General features: G+C 44.0%; 1 pseudogene; it reads right to left on the bottom strand.

The window, feature by feature from the left end:
• Positions 1-1,417: 1,417 nt before the first annotated feature.
• Positions 1,418-12,821, bottom strand: LOC118455016 (scavenger receptor cysteine-rich type 1 protein M130-like; annotated as a pseudogene).
• Between the last annotated feature and the right edge of the window lie 1,043 nt (positions 12,822-13,864).

Below are 13,864 nucleotides of genomic sequence, written 5' to 3'. Positions count from 1 at the left end.
GGTTAGGTTATGAGTTGGGGGGTGCATCGCATCTACAAGGGTCCCTGTGTAGGTAGATGCAATGAAACAATAGACAGACAAGTGTGTGTGTGTCAGGAGTCAGAGCTGTGTAATAATCTGTGTGTACAGTAAACAACAATAGAGCTGAAGTAGAAGAAACTCTGCTCATTTTAAACTCTGTGTCTGTCCTGAAGGGGGCGTCAGTGCTCGTCCAATCACAAGGCTGCGTGTCAGGTGGCTGCTGTGGGGGAAAAAACACACCTGAAGTTTTATCTGCTTTTATTTTATTGCCCGAGAATGTAGAGAAAAGAATGAGAAATGTTTTCTATCAGGCTGCAGAAATATAATAAACACTGAACACACTCAGCCACACAGTCCTGCTCTGTTATTACAAGGAAAGGTGGAGCACGGGTGGGGGTGCATGATCGCTTTGGCTCCGCCCAGCATGTGAGTGTTTGAATGTAAGCTTGTTTCTTTTACCTTCTCTGTAACGGCTGCTGACGAGGATCAAATCAATCAATGAGAAAATCAATGAGAAAAGGCACTATTGAAAGTTAGTGGTGTCCTCACCCTCAGGTTTCGAGCTAACAACGCTCCAGTAATCAGACTCATTTTCCTTTTTTGTGCTGATTTATTGAATAATGACCTCTGACCTTCTCTTTGACCGTTGCAAAACTGAAAACATACAAAATATCGTATTAGCTAACTAACATTGCAAACTAGCTTGTTACAAGCTTACTGCAAGCTAACAAGATAAAACTTTCATAATCAATTAAACAAAGTTTTAAACCATTTTAAACACAACAAGAGACAATTATTATTTAATCATCACTCATACATACGGACAAATCTCGTCCGAAGCAATATTTTAAGATCAGCTTGGAACGATAATACTTCAGCATTACGTTCAGCCATCTTGGATTTTCCGCTTCCTCTATTTTCCTTTTTCCAAAGTAATCAAAATAATATTACAAATCAGCCACTAGAGGGGGCTCTAGGGCAGATTACAAAACTGTATTATCCAGCGTAACATATAAAAGGCAGAACAAATATCCTTTATTTATATAAAGTTCTGCCAGGAGAGCAGACTCTGCTCCACACTGGAGCCTCCACTTCTCCATAGAGCACCCCCTGGAGGACCGAAGGAGGCCCACAGACCACCTCTGCATCCTGCAGGTCAAGCTTCACGCACTGAGGACCATCTCTGGTTACACTTCCCTGCAGTCAGTGTTGAACAGCAGGTGCATTAGGGGCCAGTTTCTGTGTAAAAATGTGATTAAAAACCTGAAACACTTTGATGGTTTTGGTCTTTTCATGCTGGCAGTAAGAAAACAACCGAATCGTTCCAGCCTGACTGATTAACGGGATCTTTGGTAGAAAGAAAGTAAAATCTGAGGTGATAGATGAGCTGAGAACTTCATCTGGATATGACATGAGCTCCTTCCTCTTCAGCCGGCCCTTCTTCAGCTGCACCAACACCAAAGTTAACCAGCTTGTTGTTCTCCCGTCTGCCCAGCTTCTGCCCCCTGCTGGCCTGGAGGGACACAGCAGCACACATCAGACTGACTGCATCGCTCCTCTCTCAGGCTTCGTTCTCTGATGCAAACATGTGTTCAGTACCTTACAGTAGAAATACAGGACAACGTTCTCCAACAGCAGGATCAGTGGCAGGACGAGCGCTCTGATGATGAAGCCTGTGGGATCTGGATGATCTGTGGGAGTCATCACGAGTCAAACAGCTGCCATTAAACACAAACTGCAGGGAAATCTGTGAACATCACCTCCACATTCACCTTCACTGACTGAATGCTGACTGTGTTTCACAGCTTCATCTGTGTTCTCTGTAAAGACGTCTTTGTCCTGCCTGTCTGATCTGCTGTGTTGGTCCTCCTGAGGCTTTTATTGTGGAGTTTATCTGGACCTGAACCTCTGAGGACAAACCCCTTTAAACCCCTCTGAGAATAAACTGTGACTGGAGCCTGCACAAGTTTGAGTTTAGTGATACTTAAAAGTCAGAAAATGTTTTTCATCAATTAAAGACATAAAAAGCCCATTAGTCATGTGGATAAAATACATATATCCCTTCATTTATCGTCTCTTCCAACCATCCACGTAACATCAGGTGTTTCCGATCAGGTCATTGGTATTTAGGGAGTGATGCCTGTGACACTGAGGACCTGCTGTTATCACTGATGTTGAAGTTGTCTCATTATACTATTATCTACACCAGCGGTCTCCAACCTTTTTTGCGCCACGGACCGGTTTATGCCCGACAATATTTTCATGGCCTTTGAGGTGTCGCGGATAAATACAACAAAATAAAACTAGTACTGGTACCGAAAAAATGAAGATTTATTCATAACACACGTGAAAAGACCAAGGAAAACCAAGTTAACGATAAAAACGATAACAAAATAACGCTGAAAACCAATAAAAACCCTAAAAACTATACATTTCACACCTGAGCCTCAACTCTCGCGGCCCGGTACCGGTCCAAGGCCCGGGGGTTGGGGACCGCTGATCTACACAACATTCTCTGGGGTTCGGGGTTCGTCTGGTATTACATTTTAAAGGTACCAGGAGTGATCAATCGGTGTATTTTGTGGAAATCGAGCAGCTGCTTGTTTCTCCAGGATGGAACGTTTGCAGGTTAATCCTGTTTGAGGCAAAAAGCTGTCTCCAAAACCCCCCACCACTCATTCCTGGATCTGCCAGTAACTCTACAGCTGTTAGTGTCCATTTAACCGGCACAGCAGACGCACCAGGAAAATCCTTTATGGTCAAGAAAAACTATAAACTACAGTTGGTCGGTCAACATCCAATCAAAGAGAAATAATTTGCTTTAGATAGACGAATCAAAGATGAAATGTTTGGCTACAGTAACTGTAGAGACATTTAGAACAAACCAATGGCAGATGTTAAAAAACAAACCAGGCAGAACTATGCTGGTGTGTTGTTGCTTCACAGCATCAGAGATGGAGAGACTTCAGCCACTGATTCCACTCTGAACTGCAACATAATGATGACACATCTGTCTTAAAACTGAACAAGGACTAGATGAGTCGATGGGATAATGATCCTCAACACATGAACACATTCACCAATAAGTGACTCAGAAAGAAGAAGCTGATCAGCTGCTCCTGAAGATGCCCAGGACTGGGCGTAAACTTAGAGGAGATCGTGCTTTTGCTGTAGCAGCTCCAAAACTGTGGAACGAGCTTCCTTTAGAGATCAGACAGGCCACTTCTTTACCTGTTTTTAAGTCACTCTTGAAAACCCACCTCTTTACCCTGGCCTTTGACACCACGTGAGATGTTGGGTTTTTTATTTTTATTTTTATTTTATTTATTTTTTTAATTTTAATTTTAATTTTTAATTTTTAATTTTTAATTTTTAATTTTTAATTTTTAATTTATTTTTATTTTTATTTTTATTTTTATTTTTATTTTTATTTTTTATTTTAGTTGTTTTTAGGTGATTCGATGCTGTTTTATCTTGTTTTTGTTTTAATATAGGGCTGTTTTAATTTTATGTTTTATGTGTTTTATTTATTTATTTTGCTGTTTTCTGTTATTCTATTGTTTTAACTTATTTTCTGTACAGCATTTTGTTCCTGTGCTGGGTATTTTAAAGTGCTTTATAAATAAAATTGGATTGGAATTAGAAGAGGAAGGAGTCAACGCCCAGTTCAGCTGAATCCCGCTGGAGTGTTGTGTGACGAAGCAGGTGGCACACGCAGGAAACCACCCAGAAACTGCATGCTGGCTTAAACAGCAGTCCAGATGTTAACAGGATGTACCTGGGAGGACTGATGTTTTGATTTGAAATAGTTTTCAGAGAACCGGCGTTACTGTGGTAACCATTGATACTCTGCTCGTCACTGTTTCTTGCTGCAAACTTTTCAAAGTTAGATTTTACAGAAAACGTGTGCGTCTCTGCTTCAGCTCACCTGAGACAGTCACAGACAGCCGGCGGCTCTCAGAGGAGAAGTTGTGAGAAAAAACATAAACACGATAAAAGCAGCTGTAGTTTCCTTGGTGGGCGGGCTCTGTGACAGGAAACAGGAAGTGGGCAGAGTGATTGACAGCTGGCTGGGTGTAGTTGTATGATGTGTTGGAGGAAGTGAAGGTGAGCTGGAAGGAGCCTCCTGGGAACTGTGGCTGGATGGAGCAGCTGATGGTCAAGCTGGAGCCCCTGGACACCCGAAGCCCCTGCTGCTGTGCCTCGGAGACCCCGTCCATGGAGGCGGGGACAATAATGCTCGGCTGAGCCAGCAGGTCTGTAAATGAACAGAGACCATGACAGGTGAGGTTATCATCAGAGGCCTTATGGCAAACAAAACAGCCTCTGAACAGGAGCAGCAGTGAACTGAGCGACGATGGACTGTAGACTGAGATACTGGATCCAACTTCAGGACCTCCACAAACACAGCTTCCTCCAGATGTTTGAACATCAGCAGTTTATGGAAAGACTGAAGTTTGCAAAAACGTCAGGTACTGTTAGCTAGGTTAAGTAGGTCATATACCAGCAAATTTCAACCTGAGTATTGTTCTTTTGCTTCATAGACTCTAGTGTTCAAATGTACAACTTCATAAGAGTTTGCAGCTGGTTACATAAACTTTCTTGGTCTCGGTGCTTAAATGTTCCCTTCATAACTCTTTAAAATGAACTAAATCTACGTCTTCCACTAACAATCACTTCCTTCGTGTCACACCTTCAACTATTTTCCCCCGTGGTAATTGATGGGCTTACCTGAACAGGTGACACTGAGCACAGAGGAAGAGTAAGATGGTTCTACACATTCCCTTAGGGAAGATCTCAGCTTGAAACAATCAGGTTTGATTGTCAACACAAATCTGTATGAGGACTTTTTTGGTCCCATAGAAACAGCAGAGCCACAGTCCAGATGTTCACAGAAGACACCTGCTGCCTTCAGAGGCCCGTCAGAGCCAATCACTGGTCTCCATTCTCCCAGGTGTTTCACCTCCAGTGTACCTGCACAGCGACTGGCTCCTCCCACCAACCTGACAGGCTCTGACAGAAAGCAGAGAGTCATCAGTGAGAGAACAAAGTGAGTTTGAACCAAAGCTGCAGCTCCTCTTCTACCTGAGCAGGTGAGTCCAGCAGCTTTGCCAGGTGAGCAGCTGCTTCTAGCTGAGCCTGAGCTTCTACAGTCCAGGAGAGCAGACTCGTGGCCTCCACACTGGAACTCTCTGCTCCACACTGGAGCCTCCGCTTCTCCATAGAGCGCCCCCTGGAGGAGCGAAGGAGGCCCACAGCCAAGCTCCCTGCAGACCACCTCTGCATCCTGCAGGTCAAAGTCAGCTTCACACACTGAGGACCATCTCTGGTTAGACTTCACCTGCAGTCTGCCTGAACACAGACTGGAACCATTCAGCAGCCGGACAGAGTCTGCAGAGATCAGAGATCCATAATGTTCATGTTTCCAGACTGCCAGCTAGATGATCTGCACATCTGCAGATTGTAATAACTCAGAGTAAGTTCTTTGTAAGTTCTTTGTGGTTTTGTTTTGGTTCCCCAAAAGGTCGATTCTGTTCATCTGGATGTTCAACCTTTTGGGATTTACTTAGCTGGATGACTGAGCATCAAGGAACAGGAAGATAACAGTGAATTAGATTAACAACAAAAACTACAATAATATCCATTCTGTCTTAATTAGATCTGCATTTCTTGGCTAATAATTCAGTTCCTGGAAGAATGGGGTCCGTACCCGTGTGCTGTGAGCTCACCGAGTACCGCATGGTTTATGGATATCACGACCAACAGCAGATCAGCAGGTACAGAAAAAACCTTGCTGTGAGGTGACGATGTGCCACTGCACCTCCACGTTGCACCAGTTTGTGGTGTGTGAATGTACAGACCCGTTTAAAACCACTTGGAAAATGGCAAAAAAATCATTGGATTTGTATCAGGGGAACACGAGGGCTGGTCCAAAAGTCCTGCAGCACTGTGTACTGTAGCATTGTCCTGTTGATAAACCCGGGCGTTACCACACAGACGAGCAGTGTTGGTCACGTTACTTGAAAAAAGTAATCAGTAAATAATTACTGATTACTTCCCCCAAAATGTAATCCCGTTACTTTACTGATTACTTATTTTCAAAGTAATTAGTTACTTTTTAAAAACACGATTTACAAGCTGAATAGGTGATAAAGTGATAGATCTTTCAGCCCAATTCTACTTTTTCTACATAATCCATCATACAAAATGTAATCAAATGGAAAAGTCTCTTTTTAAAACTTGTTTTATTAGTTTTAATCTTTTAACTTTATGCATCAAGCAAAAATTTAATTATCTGCAACATTCTCTGACTGGAAGAAATTTGTTTAACATTTAAACCTATTTTCTGCACATTCCAGCACATAAAATATATATATTTTTTGTGTTTACACTCAGTCTTTCAAATAGATGCAAGTAAAACACAGCAGAAAATAAATAAAGTCACAGACTAGCGGTCCTGTTGCTCTATTTTCACCTGTAAAGCAGGAGTGGGGTAGGCGGAGGTTTACCCTGGTGCAGGTGTGCAGCGGTCAGTTGAAGAATCCGCGAGTTTCTCTGTGAGTTTCCCATTACGTCGTAGCTACTCGGTGCTAGCTCGGAAGTTTAGGGGTTTTTTCGCTGTAAAAAGAAGTTTTCTTCCCACGCACAACGGACACTAATGTTTTTGTCACTTTTTATGGAATCAAACTCAAAGTAAGGTCAGTACTTCCACGCTTTAAACGCTGCACGCTCATATTCTCTCTGCACTCGATATATGATCCATTGTTGATCTGCACACAGCTGTTGTCACGAACGTCGCACTCGCTTACGTCACTGTCATGAGACATTCTCGCAAAAAAATCACGGTTTTGTAACGCAGTAATGCAACATTCCTACAGGAAAGTAACAGTAATCTAATTACCTTTTTTGCAATAGTAATCCCTTATTTTACTTGTTACTTGAAAAAACTAATCGGATTACAGTAACGCGTTACTTGCAACGCGTTACTGCCCATCTCTGCAGACGTGGGCCCTCAGTCATGAGGGATGCTCTCTGCATAGCCACATGGCCAGCGGCATTTGATGCCCCTGCAGCTCCGTTGTTCCACTGAAGGAAAAAGCACCCCAGACCATGATGGTGCCCCTCCGCCCCTCATCAGAGAATAAAACTTTCCTCCACCTTTCAGTGTCCAATGTTTGGTCCAAACGGTCATTTCTGTGGTGTCCAAGGAGACGAGGCCTTTGAAGGCGTGTTTGTGTTTTTTAAGGCCCTTCAGTCTCAGATGTCGTCTGATGGTTGCTGGCTGCAGTCGGCTCCAGTAACGGCATTGATTTGTGTTGAGAATCGTCCGGTGTCTTTACGGACAGCAGGTTGGATCCTCCGGCTCAGTGCTGGTGACATGTTTGGGGTTTTCCACTTGACTTTTTTGTTCCATAACCTTCAGGATCATTTAAGGAATTCCAAATGACCTTCTTACTGCGTCCCCCCTCAGCTGCGATGGCGCGCTGTGAGAGACCCTGCTTATGCAATTCGACAAACCGAGGGGTATCCTTCGGACATAGCAATGGTACCACCTATTTTCATTAGTCTATATCACCTGACATGGCTGCATATCTACCTTCTAATTATAAATAACATTTATGAAAGTGATGGCCTTACCTGAGCAAGTGAGATCAAGGATAGAGGAAGACGACCAGGATATTGCACACTCCCTCAGAGGAGATCCAGACTGAACACAGTCAGGGTTGATCCTCCAAACAGATCCATATGACTTAAATATCAGTCCTACAGAAACAGCTGAGCCACAGTCCAGATGTTCACAGACAACAGCTGCTGGTTTCATGGTCCAACCATTGTCATCCACTGGTCTCCATTCTCCCAGGTGTTTCACCTCCAGTGTACCTGCACAGCGACTGGCTCCTCCCACCAACCTGACAGGCTCTGACAGAAAGCAGAGAGTCATCAGTGAGAGAACAAAGTGAGTTTGAACCAAAGCTGCAGCTCCTCTTCTACCTGAGCAGGTGAGTCCAGCACCTTTGCCAGGTGAGCAGCTGCTTCTAGCTGAGCCTGAGCTTCTACAGTCCAGGAGAGCAGACTCGTGGCCTCCACACTGGAACTCTCTGCTCCACACTGGAGCCTCCGCTTCTCCATAGAGCGCCCCCTGGAGGAGCGAAGGAGACCCACAGCCAAGCTCCCTGCAGACCACCTCTGCATCCTGCAGGTCAAAGTCATCTTCACACACTGAGGACCATCTCTGGTTAGACTTCACCTGCAGTCTGCCTGAACACAGACTGTAACCATTCAGCAGCCGGACAGAGTCTGCAGAGATCAGAGACGGCAGACACACAAGACAAAGATGGCAGCAAACAACTATTCACTCGTTCAGACTCACAACTCCAACATGAGTTCATCATTAACAACAGAGTGTTATAACAGCGACACTGGGCTCACGTCAGCATCACGATTAGATTTTGTCGCAGATTTTTGAATAAAACTTTGATTAGAAAACGTTCCAAAGCTGTCAAAAGGATCAGGGCTGAACTTTTAAAGAAGTACCCAGGGTGACCATGTTTCTCTGGCCTCCTCTCACACACTGCACAGCTCTTTCTCCTCTTGAGCTCATGATAAACAGGTTTCTATGCAGAAACAGGATTGTGGCAGTCTGCATGTTACAGGTTGAGGCTGATGGCATACACATGGAGCTACGAAGAAGTTTAATTTAGGTTTAATAAACTCCTACAGTGATCTTGCATGGACAAAAATTCTTTTTGGCCTTTTAATTATGAAGAGCAGACAGAAAGAGAGAGGGAACAGCCCCTTTCCCCCATTTATTCAATATATTTTTGGTTTTCTTTAACAAAACTTTGCTGTGTCTGGTCTCATCGTTCACACCATCTGGGCTCCGTAGAACTTTAAATTCACCCACTGCAGTAAAACTAGCCCTTAAATAACTTTGCGTTACATGTGGCGAGTCGGCCTGATGTGTGAATGAATGGTTTTGTGTTTTTAATTGGGTATTTTCTGTGTTTTGAAAGGTCTGCGACCAGAAAAACATGAAGTTTATTAAGAAAAGTGGTGTCAATGTTGCACTTCCTGTCAATGTTGCACAAGATTTGAACTGCGTGAAACTGAGATACGTGTGGTGGAACAAAATTAAAACAAGAACAAGTCAAACAGTAAAAACTGGAAACCAGCAGCTCAGAAACCCATTAAGCTGAAGAGGGAGCACCGACATGCTGGTTGGTGATTGGTCCAGAGGACTCCTGAAGTCCTGCTGGTCTGCTTACCTAAACAGGTGAGATTGAGGATGGTGGTAGAGGGTAACGGTCGTAAGCAATCCCCCAACTTAGACCCGGACTGAAAACAGTCAGGTCTGATCGACCATACGAGCCTCCGTGGGGACTTCCTCTCTTGCACAGAAACAGCAGAGCCACAGTCCAGATGTTCACAGACCACAGCTGCTTTCTTCAGGGTCCAGTTATAGAAGTCTACTGGTCTCCATTCTCTCACATGCTTCATCTCCAGTGTCCCTCCACAGTGACTGGCTTTTCCCACCAACCTGACTTCATCAGGCTCTGAACAGGAAGCATCAGTAAAGAAAAAGGTCAAAGGTCAAACGCTGATTCGACTTTTGTGATTATTTATTTCTCTTTGACTGCGTTTACCTGCTGAGCTCTGGTTTCTCTCACTGATTCCTGAGGAGAAAATCAGAGAAGAGAGATTGATAAAAGTAACACGTTACTGTAATCTGATTACTTTTAAGTAACAAGCAATGTAAGGGATTACTATTGCAAACAAGTAATTAGATTACTGTTATTTTCGCATAAGCACACTGCGTTACTAAACCGTGATCAACGATGGATAATATGGAGCAATGGAGAGAGTACGACTGTGCAGCGTTTAAAGCTTGGAAGTAATCACATTACTTTGAGTGTGACCCTGTAAAAGTGACACAAACATTAGCGTCCGCTGTTCACTGTGTGGGAAGAAAACTTCTTTTTACAGCGAAAACCCCTAAACATCCGAGCAAGCACCGAGTAGCTGCCAGGGAATGTGAAACTGCAAGGCTGGATCCAGCTTCTATGGGGGAGAGGGAGGGTCTAACAAATGATGTGCCATTTACAGATGTTTGCCTTTAAAGTTGTGTTTTTATTATACTTGTTATTCCAGCCACCCATGTCTATGAACTATATAAGAAAAATGTGGAAACTTCTTCACAAATAAAATTTTAACCATTAGACAAAAAAGGACTCGAGAGCATGATTTAGACACAGTCTGCAGCTCTGAAACCTCCGGTACATCCTCACTCACAGAAACACATCTTTGGCAGTGACGCACAAGCTAACCGCACGAGGTAAACACGCCCACAGCACAGAAAGGAAGTGTCCTGACGTATGAGACGTTCTCACACCTCGAGTTTTTTCTTACATTTAGTTTGGTGCTCCTCACATACAAGGTCGTAAATAATCAGGCCCCATCTTATCTTAATGACCTTGTAGTACCATATCACCCTATTAGAGCACTTCGCTCTCGCTCTGCAGGCCTACTTGTTGTTCCTAGAGTATTTAAAAGTAGAATGGGAGGCAGAGCCTTCAGTTTTCAGGCCCCTCTTCTGTGGAACCAGCTTCCAGTTTGGATTCAGGAGACAGACACTATCTCTACTTTCAAGATTAGGCTTCAAACTTTCCTTTTTGCTAAAGCATATAGTTAGGGCTGGACCAGGTGACCCTGAATCCTCCCTTAGTTATGTCGCAATAGACGTAGGCTGCCGGGGGATTCCCATGATGCATTGAGTTTTTCCTTTCCAGTCACCTTTCTCACTCACTATGTATTAACAGACCTCTCTGCATTGAATCATATCTGTTATTAACCTCTGTCTCTCTTCCACAGCATGTCTTTATCCTGTCTTCCTTCTCTCACACCAACCAATCACAGCAGATGGCCCCGCCCCTCCCTGAGCCTGGTTCTGCTGGAGGTTTCTTCCTGTTAAAAGGGAGTTTTTCCTTCCCACTGTCGCCAAAGTCCTTGCTCATAGGGGGTCATATGATTGTTGGGTTTTTCTCTGGATGTATTATTGTAGGGTCGACCTTACAATATGAAGCACCTTGAGGTGACTGTTGTTGTGATTTGGAGCCGTGTAAATAAACTTGAATCTTTTCTGTCCTCATGCTCCGTTCATCTTAGCATTTCTGTTTTCACTTCGTGTTTTTGTTGAATAGTGAGGCAGCACGTAGATTGGAAGGACTTGTGTAACCCGGAGTGAAATCTGTTTTACTAAATTTTAGTAATTTCCTGCCATTGAACACTTCACAAATACATGACTCCAACCACATGACTTTGCTCAGCCAATCGGATGGCATGTAGGTCATAGTAAGCCTGTCCCGGCTTCCTCCTGTCAGATGCGTGGAGGTGAGCCAGGTGACAGAGCTGCTGCAGGTTTGTGTTGGCAAACACTTGCTTTTCCCTTTTTAATGCATTTTTAACACCCACTAACTTGTGCAACTTAGACACTGATTACTGTGAGCCGTAGTGTCGTCCTGCACTGAACAGAACGGGACTGTTGAGTTTGACCTTTTAATTGACTGTTTTGCTACCAGCTGGCGCTAATTGGCTGCCGGTCCAAACAATTTGATTTTGATTTGATTGATAGTTGTTGAATAACAAGTGTTGTGAAGCTATATAATCTGTATATAGCAGTTGAAATGTTTCAGTTAAATCCTTATTGTTTAAATATACTGTTTGTTTATTTATAAATTGTGTACACAGGAACAAGAATAACTTCATGTATTTAGCTTAACTCGCTGACATTTTTGTATTCTTGTGATTTCTTATTGGCCTTGTTTATTTAATGCAGGCCAGGTGAACCTGTTTGGTATGGAAAAGGATGGCGAGCCAGTGAACGGCTGGGAGCAGGACATTGAAGCTTCCACTGGTTGGGTAGGAATACACCGAATACACTGATTTCCACAATCATACACACCAGCATTTTGTGCTGTGTGTATTTATTAATTACTGCCCATCAGCTCCAGTAGCGTTCCTAAATCTTCTGATTCATAATAACCTAATATTTCACTCAATACCCAGCCTGTATTAATTCATCAGTGTTACATTTGAGTTCAGTGTCATAAACACACTTTTATTTGAGTGGGAGTGTCCTGTCAGAGTGTGCAGGATGTCAAACTACTGTGTGGTTTCGAGCTTGAAGAATTAAAAGTTGATGATGTGTTGACGGTTTTAAACTTGAGCGTTTTCTCTTTTTCTTTCCTTCGATGTGATTTTCATTTACGCTCTAAATAAAGCTCACAGCCGATCTTTTAACAGATTTAACTGAACATCTTCCATCCATCCATACTCTGTCATTTATCCAGTTCAGGGTCAATGCGGGGGTGGAGCCTATCCCAGCTACCATAGGGCAAGAGGCGGGGTACATCCTGGACACCAGCCTGGCGCAGGGCTAACACAGAGAGACACACAACTGTTCGCACATTCACACCGATGGGCAATCACCCATTAACTTAACTAACTGCATGTCTGTGGACTGTGGGAGGAAGAGAGGGAACCCACACAGCACTGTGCATCTTCTTTATGTGGGTTGTCCAGAATAGCCCAGGATAACAGCTACCTCTAAACCTGGACATTAACATCTGCATTCACATTTTTCTCAAAGCATTAAAGACGAAGCTTTAATCAGTAAATCTAAATATTTACTGCAACTCGTGTTGTTAAAGCAGAGTCCTACCTGAGCTCCACAGCAGCAGCAGCAGCAGCAGCAACAGGTGATCCATGTCCAGGCCGACGTGTCTCTGATCTGATCGTCACATGTGTCGTGCTCACCGTATATCTGCAACAGGAAGAGGGGGGGCTTCACTCCCCTCTCTGTGTTAGAGAATTGTGCATTAATATGGTTGTCATTGAGCAGGAAGGCTGAGATGAGCAGATTTGTTTTCAGCTTTTAGTCATTTTCCACTGCAAGCTTTTGGTTTTTAGATTTAGCACGAAAACTTGGTTGGTTGAAAGGTTGCACCATATATGGTGTAGCAGGAAATGTCACACACACACACACTTACATGTGAGTGCATTAACTGTCATATGACTAATGAGATGTATGTGTAACTGCTGTGAGCGGAGGCTTGAGTACAGAGTTGGCTGAGATCAGGTGAAGAGCTCACAAATCTAAGACCCTGACCAGGCTTTGTGTTTTGCTTTGTTCACAGTCGGACGGTCTCAGCGTCTATCTCTTTAAGACCCCACGCTCTATTTGGCAGTTTTGGTTCCACAGAGAACCATCTTTCAGTTTAAAAACTATATTTCTATCTGTACGCTCGGTTATTTCTGCCTCTCGGGGTCAAATACAAACATCTGAGGGACTCATCATCTGTTAGCATTAGCCTGAGTGAAAGTCCAGCTCTGTTGAAGTGCCACGGACACCCAGAGGAACTGTCAACGGCGGTTTTATTCCATATTCATCCAGCCTGTTTCGTGGACACTGAAGTCTGCAGAGGTTTTGATGGTGCCCTTGGGGGCACTGAGCACTGGTCACCTGATCCTGGGGTGAATTTGCTGGGACGTCCACTCCAGAGAAGATTCAGTCATCTTGTTAATTCGTGTTAGTTTCTCAGACAGTGCTTGGGGTGGTTGCCTCTTGCTTTCGGGATTGGTGGGGGTCTGGGAGTGAGAGACTCGTTGAGGCTGGTTATCTTGCACCTTTGGGGTCACCCGTGGCATCTGGGTTGTGTTGGCCGGTGCCCTGCTTGGGATTTGGGTTGGTTCGTTGTCCCTTGGCTTCTGCGGTGTGCCGGGCTCTTCTCTCTGGGTGCCCTTCCTATGTCTGTGGGGCTGGGACGTGCTGACTGGCTCTCCGTGG

Source organism: Neolamprologus brichardi, chromosome 14 (assembly GCF_056152115.1).
Source record: "Neolamprologus brichardi isolate AB-2024 chromosome 14, ASM5615211v1, whole genome shotgun sequence".
Classification (NCBI taxonomy): Eukaryota; Metazoa; Chordata; class Actinopteri; order Cichliformes; family Cichlidae; genus Neolamprologus; species Neolamprologus brichardi.
The sequence above is the reverse complement of the archived record's forward strand: the minus strand, read 5'-3'. Positions and strand labels throughout refer to the sequence as shown.